Genomic DNA, 10,418 nt, shown 5'->3' on the forward strand with positions numbered 1-10,418 from the left:
TTACCAAGTGAATTTTTAAATAATGGGGCTGGAAATGAAGGAACATCCCAAAAGGAATGGATTCAGCGTCAAATCTTAAAGGAGAGAGAGCAAGCTTTTGCTAAGTGATGAAAGGCAAAGGGCCAAATAATTTAAGGAATTCATTTGTTCAACCAATACTTATTAACTACCTAGTGTGCACTGGCACTGGGCTAAGGGCTGATAAAAACAAAGTCCCCCGTTCTCAAGACCTTCCATCTCTTAGAGGAGACTGAACAATAAGCCAGGAGAAATAAATAAATGAGAGGATTGCAATTCTTGGAAAGTGCTAGGAGGAAATGGTCAGGAAATGTGGTGGAGAGTGATCAGGGGTGGGGTTTGCCACATCGGATGGGACAGCCTGGGAGGGGCTTTTGGAGACGGTGACATAGGAGCTGGGACCTGTGGGTAGAAATGATAAAGACCCAGGAATGTTCCTCAGGCAGAGGGAAAGGCCAGGGCCAAGGCCCTGAGGAGGGGGTATCTGGCATGCTCAGGGCAGAGAGAGAAGAGACCACTGGCTGGGGCCCAGTGAGCAAGGAGGCGGCTGGTGGGACATGAGGGTAGAGGGCCAGGTCTTCCAGCGCCCTGCAGGCTGAGCTAAGCGTTATGGGTTTGATTCCTGAGAGTGATGGCAAGCCATTGAAAGCTCTGAAGCAGGATGTTGATTTATGGTGTTCAAAGATTACCTTGGCTTTGGAGGTTGGGCAGGGGGTTGAGCCCAGAGAAGAGGGGAGACAAAGAGACAGGTTGGAAGGCTGCTACAGTAGCCCAAGTGAGAATGGAAATGCAGGTGTCCAATTCCTTAGGAGCCAGCCACGTGGCCATGGAAATCTGCTCTGCGCTGAAGGCCTTAGACTGCCTGAATCTCCTGTGATCTCTCTGCTGGCTGCCCTGCTTGTGACCCAGCACTCCACTTCAGGAATACCCAGCCTGCTCCTGACAACGTCCCAGAAACTCCATCATGTCAGCAATATGTATCTGGAAGAGGCTGGGTGGTGGTTACTAAGAGAAGCCATTGATGGAAACAATGGACACGGTGCGGCTACAATTTGAGCATTTCTCCAGGGCGGGTCGGGGAGTGGAGCATAGTGGAGGCCCCAGGCTGGAGATCCACAGCGCCAGCTTCTGAGGTCAACGTGTATATCAGAGTCCACATCAAGGGCCTCTGCACGATGTCTGTGGAGTGGGTTTCAACCTACCCAGAAGCGACTGCATCACTGACGACGCCTTCATTTTTCTTTTATAATGAACTTTAATTTATTTGCACTGGTTTAGAGACTCCCTAGAGACATTATGGTAAGATTTGCCTGATAAGATTCTAAAATTCTCATTCATTTCTGTATTTTGAATACACTGTACCAAGGCCTTGTCCCACCACGGCTGGCGAGTTTACGTGGCAGGGTAGCATAAAGGAAAGAACGTAAGTTTCAGAGTCAGAGGGGACTTTGTGCAAAGCCTTGCTCTGCCACATTCTAGCTCTATTGTTTTGGTCAAGTCATTTGAACTCCCTTCGCCTCAGTCCCCACAGCTGTGTGATGGGGGCTGTAAAGACGGATGATAGTTGTAAAGTGCCTGGCTCCTACTAGACACTCGGTAACTATCAGAATCACCATTACAGGGCCAAGGAAACAAATTGCTTTCTCACATGAACTAGATAGCTTACGCGAAAAGCAAAGAAACCTCTTTTCTACATCTGCAGGTTGCATTGAGTCCTGACACACAGGTGGTCACACGAAAGAGGTTCCAGGTTAAAGAGTGAGGAAGAGTGAACACTAGCCCTTCCCTGCGTCCCTGGTGCGGGCACTGCTCAAAGCATTGCTAACCGAGTCTCGGGAGAAATATCCTCATCACACTCTTTGTCATTTTTTACCTTCCCTTTTGAGGTTGTGGATGGAAACTATTAGAGTTAGGAAAATGACTGAAATATTTTTCCCCAGTCATGAAATTATATTAATACAAAAGCTCCAAGAACATTCAGCAGCAGCCTCAAAGCTCACCAGGGTGGTAAGCCTGAACTTACTTGCTTTTAAGACATAAATGAAGATGGCTCTTTAAATACAACTTCTCACTGCGCCCAGAAATGAAAAATTCCAGCTTGTCACTGATCTCTTACAGAATTTGGAAGAAGCTACCTCTTTTTGTAGGCAGGATTCATATGAAACAGCCCAGCTCAGCCCTTGTTCCTTTGTTTGCTCCATGTTTGGTTATAATTAAGTGTTTCATTCTTGAGGTTTCTTATTCACGGAGGCTTCCTGTAGAAGAAGAGTAACCAGAGGTTTACTTCTGCCTTTGCAAAGCGGGGCAGAGGTCCCCCCTCCCACCTCTGTCTCAGCATTAAATCACAGACCCTGGCAGTTGGACTGGGCCCACTCTGCAATCCTTTGACATTCCTTCCAGTATCCCAGGGTGCAAGACACCAAAACCAGGAAAACTTCATTATAATTTTCTGAATTGCTGTTGTTTGTTTAATTATATCAGTAACTAGTATTTCCTTCAACTTTCCTATTTTGGGTTAGACCATGGAAGATAATGCAACGTGTTGGAGGAAGAATGTGAGAAAAGAAAATATTAGAAGTAACTTTTACTTTTGGAAGTTTTGAAAACAAATAAAGGGAAATGAGATACCCTCCTGAAGGAGAGCAAGAATTAGGATCTGCACAAGAGATTATGTTCCTCATCTAAAGAAAACATAAACACTGCAGTTATTACATGGACCTGAGTTGGGTCTATAAGGATGGGAAACTTGATTTCCTCTCATGGCCTCCCTGTACCATTTTTTATCTTTTATATGTATTTTTACTCTACCTTTTCTATACTTAGATATGTTTAGGTACACAAATACCTACCATTGTGTTACAATTGCCTACAGTATTCAGGACAGTGACATGCTGTACAGATGTGTAGCCTAGGAGTAATAGGCTATAGCATATAGCTGAGGTGTGTAGTAGGATAGACCATCTGGATTTGTGTAGGTACACGCTATGATGTTAACACAGTGACAAAATTGCCTAACAATGCATTTTTCAGTATATATCCCTATCATTAATGGAGGCATGACTCTACTGTAGTACGTAGACTCACCATTTCTAGAACTGTGGCTGAGTATCAAGCCTGAGAGACCTGGAGTCTAGAGGGTCCCCAGTAGGCACACAAAGTCCCGGGACACATCAAGCTGCCATGGAAGGAGTATTTTTGAGCTAGTTGGAAGCTTGAATTGTAGACATGCCCATTGGCTGACTCCTTCCACAGCTCGGGTCTGTCACTTATTCTCCCAGAGCCTCAGTGTCTTCATCTACAAAATGGAGATAAATAATATCTACCCTCTCACTACCTCAAAGGGTTGTTAGGGACACAAATGATATAATCTATGTAAAAACCCTTTTGAGACGGTAGAACATGGTTCAAGTATAAGGTATTTATTTACTCATCTGTAAAATGAGGAGGTTGGCCTAGATGAGATCTAATGTTCTTCTAATTCTAAAGTTCTACAACTCTGCTATTATCCTTATTATCTGATGATCATGCTAAAATTATGGGTTTTATGGAACTGAAACACCCTCTTCTCATCTTGCCAAGAAAATTTAATGTGAAGCTCTTATGCTGGGAAATACCACTTCCTGGGTGGTTTCCACAGAGACACCGATAACCATAAAGCTATGCAGGAATGTGAACTGTTTGGGTTTGAATAGGAAAAGGAGATTGAACCAAACCCCTGAAAAAGAACAAATGCTTTTTCTCTGCACATTACATGTAAATATGTAACTGAATCCCCCATTTGGTGACCTCTCTGCTTTTTAAAATATTGCATATTATACTACAGATACTAAATGATTTAACAGTGGCTTTAGAAAAGCACAGATAAAACTTAGAGGTTTAGCATGATGAGGTCTAGAGATTTTTCTCATTCCTAAATTGCCCTTGAGCCAGTGTTTTCTGTTCAGTAACTCTCTTGTGTTTTAGAAAGGAAAAAAGGAAACATAACTCTCTTCCTAGTGGTGTTTCATCAAAAGCAGTGCAGTTGATTACCCAGCATAGACTGGAACCACTGTGGACACTCACAGAGGGCTACCCATGTGTCGGGCACTGGGCTGACTGCTTTACTTGCATCCTCTCATTTAGTTTTCACAAAGTCCCTAGTGAGGCAAGTACTCTTCTTGGCCCCATTATACAGATGAGAAACTGAGGCCCAGATAGGCGACTTAGCTTGCTCAGGGTCCCATAGCCAGCAAACGGTGGCACTGGGGTTGGAAGTCACAGAGCCTGGCTCCACACTTCATCCTTGTTATCACCTTGCGGTAGCTTATCTCTGACTGCTTAGCGTGGTTTCCTAAAAACAGTTTTTCCAAAGTGAAAGATAACTTCATGACATGTATGAGGAGGAGGTGACTGGAAAAGGATCTCAATAGAAACAGAGGCTCTGTGATAACTAATTTGCAACAGTTAAGAATGAGTAGGGTGTTCAGTGTTCTCAGAAGATACAACCGATCCCTGTTTTCTGGAACAGCCAGTCTAAGACATCAGAGGCATCATGTTTCAGGAAATGCTCAGACTTTCAAAAACCCTGTTGCTCCATAAATGATAGGCCTCCTCATCCCAGCTAATAAGGATTTGAGAGAAGACGGGAATTCTTTATCCAAAACCTGGCCTCCTTCTTAGCGGTTGACCAAAGTATCAGTTGCAGCTGTTTCTTCCTACAGTTCAGAGTGATAAAATTTGTAGAAAGTGAATGAGACCCTGTGGAAAAGATTTGCTCCCTATTTTCCAAGCAAAACCCTTTAATCGAATGTGTTTTTTCATATGTATTCAACAGTCTTCGTACACTCAGAGAAGAAAACTAAACAATTACATTGGATTCTCCTTTTCTTTGGTTAACTACAAATGTTTGTAAGGCACAAAAGCCCATAGTGGGGAAGAAAATAATAATACAGCTCAGTAACATACTGCTATTTCTAGAACATAATTACCAAGTGGAGAGATCAAGTGACATGCATTTATTGAGCACTTACTAAGTGCCTATCTGGGTGAGATAGAAAATAAGGGCAGTAAGATCTTCATTAACAGATTCCCAGAAGTAAACTTTGTAAAAAAAAAAAAAAAAAAAAAAAGAAGAAGAAGAAGCAAACAACATTTCTATGTAAATTGTGCAAGCAAAACTGCCTAAGGGTAGAAAAGAACATTAAAGGGATGAAGAATTGTGAAGTGTCCCTCTCTTGCCAAGTTCCTCCTTGGCGGACCTTCCCCCATTCCAGCAGAGTGATACTTGTATCCATTCTCAAACTCTCTTCACTTCCCTTTCACTCAGTGGATGCTGCAGTGGGCTCCCTGTGTCTGTGGTTAGGAGCTGAGAATGCAAAGAGGGACTGGAGGCCACTAATGAGCTACGGTTCCAACCAGTATGTATGTAAGTCTTATCACTGCCCTCCGCTCCCACCTCCCCAGTCCAAACAGAGTATGATAACCGGTCATTCACACTGATGAATGGATTGGCCGATTATGGGTCAGACAAAGCTCATTCACACTAACATGTGACCTACACCATGCTTTTACATTTTAAGTCTGTTTATTCCAATTGTGGAAAAGGAGTTTCAGATAGGAGGAAGAATGGGAGCCTAGAATCCCTCAGTCCTGCTTACTAGCTGGCTCTGAAAGTCTCAGCTCAAATGTCACCTCTTCGGAAAGCCCTTCTATGACACTTGCTCTAATGTTGATCCTCCATTACATTACACTGTTTTATTTTATTCACAGCACTTACTGTTATCAGAAATTATCTTGTCTATTTCTTTATTGTATGCACTTTTAGCTAAATAGCATGAGAACAATGACCTTGTGTTAGAATTTGAATGTTTGTATCCCTCCAAAATTTATATTGAAGCTTTAATTCTCAATGCAATAGTATTGGAAGGTAGGGACTTTGAAAGGAGATTAGGTCATGAGGGCTCTGGCCACATGCATGGGATTTGTGCCCTTACAACAGGGCTTGAGGGAACTAACTAGTCCCTTATTGCACTTCCATTTCTTCTGCCATCTGAGGACACAGCAAGAAGGTACCATCTCAGAAGCAGAGAGCAGCCCTGACACCAGACACCAAATCTGCCAGCACCTTGATCTTGGACTTTCCAGCCTCCAGAATCATAAGAAATAAATTTCTGTTGTTTATAAATGACCCAGTCTAAGGTATTTTATTATTGCAGCAGGAACAGACGAAGACACCTTGTCAGTTTTGTTTCCTACTCTGTCCCCAGGGCCTAATGTAATTAGCTAGAACAGAATATCATTGTTGAATGAGTGAACGAACACATGAATATGTTTGACAACCTGATTTAGTTCCTTAAGAGTGGTTGGCAGGACTTTGAAGATTTGAGGGATCAGATGTTGGTGTCTATGCCCCAGACCAGGAGTAGGCAAATGATAGGCCAGCTGCCTATTTCCATAAATAAGGTTTTGCTGGAATGTAGTCATACCCATTAGTTTACTCATTATCTGTGGCTACTTTTGAGGTCCAATGACAGAACCGAGTAGTTGCAACAGAGCCATATGGTCTGAAATCTGAAAATATTTACAATCTAGCCTTTTTAGAAAAAGTTTGCTGGCCCCTACCCGAGACTTGCCCCAGGATACTTGAACTGAAATCATTAGATCCCCAGTTCATGAGCTATTGAGGACAAAGGAATGAGTGAGTACCACTTTTTCATTAAAATTATCTGTCCCCTTACATTAATATGTACCATCTTCCAGGATGCAATTTTAAATCAAAAACCTTTTTACTTAGATGTTTTAAAAGTTTAATGACTTAAAAACAATCTCTTTATTGTATTCCTCAAGATAGGCTAGGTTGTGCTGCAGTAACAAACAACCTAAAAGTCTTAACAGCTTAAAACAGCCAAGTTTATCTCTCGTTCACATTACATTTCCCATGTGGGCTGGCAGGGCCTCTTACATTGTAGTCACTCAGGAATCCAAGGCTGATGGAGGCCTATCTCTACTCTGCTTCCAAAGATGGGGGTGGGGTGCGGGTGGAGACCATGGTGAATCACACACAGTATTTTAATGCTTCTACCTGGAAGTGACACTTCTGTTTACATATCATTGCCCAAAGCAAGACTTATGACCACATGTTCATTCAACAGGGTGACTATGTATAATCCTCCCACAGGGGTAGGCACTGAATATTTGTGGGAACGTTATAAGTATCTGTAGTTATTCTTTAAGTACTTTATTGAGGAGGAAGAGTACTGGGTTAGGAATCAGGGCCATGGATTTTAATTCCCACTAGAATTGGATCCACAAAAATTAAAGCAAGAATGAGGGGCCCTTACTCTGAATTCAAACCCCTGGGGTACCCTGAAAAACCACAGGCTTCAAGTACCATTGTTAAAAAAAAAAATTAAGCTGGGCATGGTGGAAAATGCCTGTAGTCTCAGCTTGTCTGGAGGCAAAGGCAGGAGGATTGCTTGATCCCAGGAGTTTGAATTTGGCCTGGGCAACATAGCAAGACCCTGACTCTAAAAAAAAATTAAATAAATAAACAAAACACACTAGAATTTGAGATAGGCTATAATATTCTATAAGGCATGTTACTAACTTTAACATTTAAAACTCTATCGAGACGAAAATAGTCCAGCAAATGCTATCAAAACAGTACTCAGTCATTTAGAAATTTTTGCATGCTTTGCATTTGTCTATAACTCTCAAGGCTACAAAAGCTCTTCCTGTGTCTAGCTGCAGTGGGAAGACTGCATTCCCTTCCACAACTACAGCGTAAGAAATGTATGTCTCCCAAGTTGTTATATCTGGGGTGAGGAACTATCTGGCCTGGGCTTTCCACGTCTTACTCACCTCACTCCCAGGAATCAATGCAGGCCCTAGAGCCAAGAAAGTAAACATCTGGGGTGTGGATGGCACAAGGAGGAGTGGTCACGGCACAGCTGGGGAAAATCAGTCTTCTCCTCTGAGGGAGTCCTGGGTGAGAAGAGCACAAGGAGGTATTCTTTGGAAAGAAAGGGGGAAGATCTTATTTATGGATCTCGCTCGGGCCCAGGACCGATCTTGCGGACAGCCAGGAAGCCAGCGTGACCAACCCTTTGGTGCTGCAAAGCAGCACACGGGCCTCCTAGAGGAGGCAGGAGAGACCACCTCCGTCTGTCTGGACCACTGTGCCAATTATCCAGAAGATGAATTGTGACCCAGAAAAGTGAAAGCTTCATATCCAGTGACATAAAGCAGAGCCTTTGGGTGAGTATTGGAGGGAAGGCGTGTCCTGAAAAGAGAAAAGTGAACTGTCTTAGCTTGCTAGGGCTGTCATAACAAAATACCACAGACTGGGTGGCTTAAACAACAGAAATTGATTTCCCACAGTTCTGGAGGCTACAAGTCCAAGACTAAGGAGCCAGCAGGGTTGGTGTCCTTGGGGGCCTCCCTCCTTGGCTTACATGTGATCCCCTCTTGCTGCCTCTTTATATGACAATCTTTTGGTGCACACGTACCCATGTTGACCTTTTGTGTGTCCCAATCTCCTCTTTTATAAAAATACCAGTCAGATTGTATTACAGCCCAATCTAATGACCTCTTTTTACCTTAATTTCCTCTTTAAAGGCCTTATCTCCAAATACAGCCACATTCTGAGGTTTAGGGATTCAACATATGCATTGGGGGAGGGGTGCACAATTCAGCATATAACACAGACTCCTCAGCACATGTTAACAATAACTGAATATCCTCACCCTGCTTGCAAATCAACAAAGGGCATTGAGTATGACTGCCCCAGACTACTACCTTTCACAAGACCCCCTCCTGCTGGTCTTCCCTAATACTGTATGTGTGTGTGTAATGTTGATGTATTGTCCACAAAAAAAAAAAAAAAAACTCTAAAAAGGGGAGATGGGGCAAAATGAATGGCTAGAATCTAGACATAAACACACAGAGTCATCTAACCCAACTTTTCTTTCCAGGGATCTTTCAGCTTAAATAATTTTAAAAATGCTGTCAGTGTCATCCTAATATTCCAGCTAAGTAGAAGAACCATCTGGTCAACCCACAGAACTATAACAAATAATAAATTATAATATGTTATTGTTTTAAGCCATTGAGTTTTGATGTGATTTGTTTTACAGCAACAGATAAACCCAATATTCATCTCCCCTTTTCCTGTAATAGAACCCCAACTTTATTTGGTATACAATGTACACACAGAAAAATCCACATTTCCTTACCTTCCTTTCAGATGGGAGTGGCCATATGAAACAGTTTGGCAATTAAATGAAGATATTGGGGAGGGCTTCCAGAAAATCTCCTGAAGAGGGGCAGACAGACGTCTGTGGCTGTCCACTCTTTCCCTTCCTCTTGCTGGGATACAGACTTGCTGCTGTAGGGGGTAAGCCATCCTATACCAAAGAGTGGAAAAATCAAGAGAATCACAAAGGCTTCAGCTCTGACATTTTTGAGCCACTGATCCAAATTCAGAAGCTTTTCAAAATATGAGGAAAACAAACTCCTATTTTATTAAAGCCACTGTTAGCTCATTACAGGCAGCTGATTTGGATGCTAAAGATCTCCTCCTCACTAGCATGGGAGCCACGTGGTTCAGTCATTCTCAACCCTGGCTGCACGTGAGAATAGCAATCCCTGTGGATGGGGAAGAGTTTACAGCACTTACATTTTGGTTGCTGTAGCTTCATAAGATTTCAGCAGAATAGTAGGTCTCACATTTTCAAGTGCACAGCTTGCCAGTCAACAAGGTTTGGCAAAGCTGGAGAATAGCACTAAAGAGCTAAAGAGGAACACGAAGTCATTTGCTGCTTCTTTTGTTAACTAACTCTCTGTCCATGGATGTCTATGTGTCCGCTCTCCAAATAGGATGGAAGCTTTCTGAAGGCTGAGAACATCTCATATTTCTTATTTCTTGGTGTGTGCAACATTGTCCCTTACATATTAGTCAATAAATAAAGTTTCCATTTAAGACTTAGCAAATAGTATCCTATACATGTGTAAACCATGGCCTCTGACCTCCTTAATGACAGTAGAATTAATTTCCATATATACCACTATTTTCCCCCCAGACTTTATGCTTCTCCATGTTAGTAATACTTATTGATATTGATATTATTTATTTAGCTCTTACTCTGTGCCAAACACTATTGTACATGCTTCATATATATTAATTATTTAATCTCCAAAATAATCCAAGAGGCAGATACTAATATTACCCCCATTTGGCAGATAAAGAAAAGGAGGCCAAGAGAGATTAAGCAACTGACCCCCGAAAGCACAGCTACTACGTGGAAAAACCAGGGTTTAAATTTACTGTCTGACAGAGTATTTCTTCTTTGTGTGCTTTTTTAAAAAATGCTTTCATTTCTCACCTTTACTCCATGCTTAAAAACAAAGAAAAATGAACGAGA

General features: G+C 42.3%; 1 long non-coding RNA gene across 1 annotated transcript; it reads right to left on the reverse strand.

The window, feature by feature from the left end:
* Positions 1-2,020: 2,020 nt before the first annotated feature.
* On the reverse strand, positions 2,021-9,395 carry LOC138398287 (uncharacterized). Its single transcript, XR_011235943.1, has 3 exons — positions 9,231-9,395; positions 7,858-8,278; positions 2,021-2,273 (listed from the first exon to the last, which is right to left on the reverse strand). It is a non-coding gene; the product is annotated as an uncharacterized lncRNA (long non-coding RNA).
* Between the last annotated feature and the right edge of the window lie 1,023 nt (positions 9,396-10,418).

The sequence above is a fragment of the Eulemur rufifrons genome, chromosome 17, assembly GCF_041146395.1.
Source record: "Eulemur rufifrons isolate Redbay chromosome 17, OSU_ERuf_1, whole genome shotgun sequence".
Lineage (NCBI taxonomy): Eukaryota > Metazoa > Chordata > Mammalia > Primates > Lemuridae > Eulemur > Eulemur rufifrons.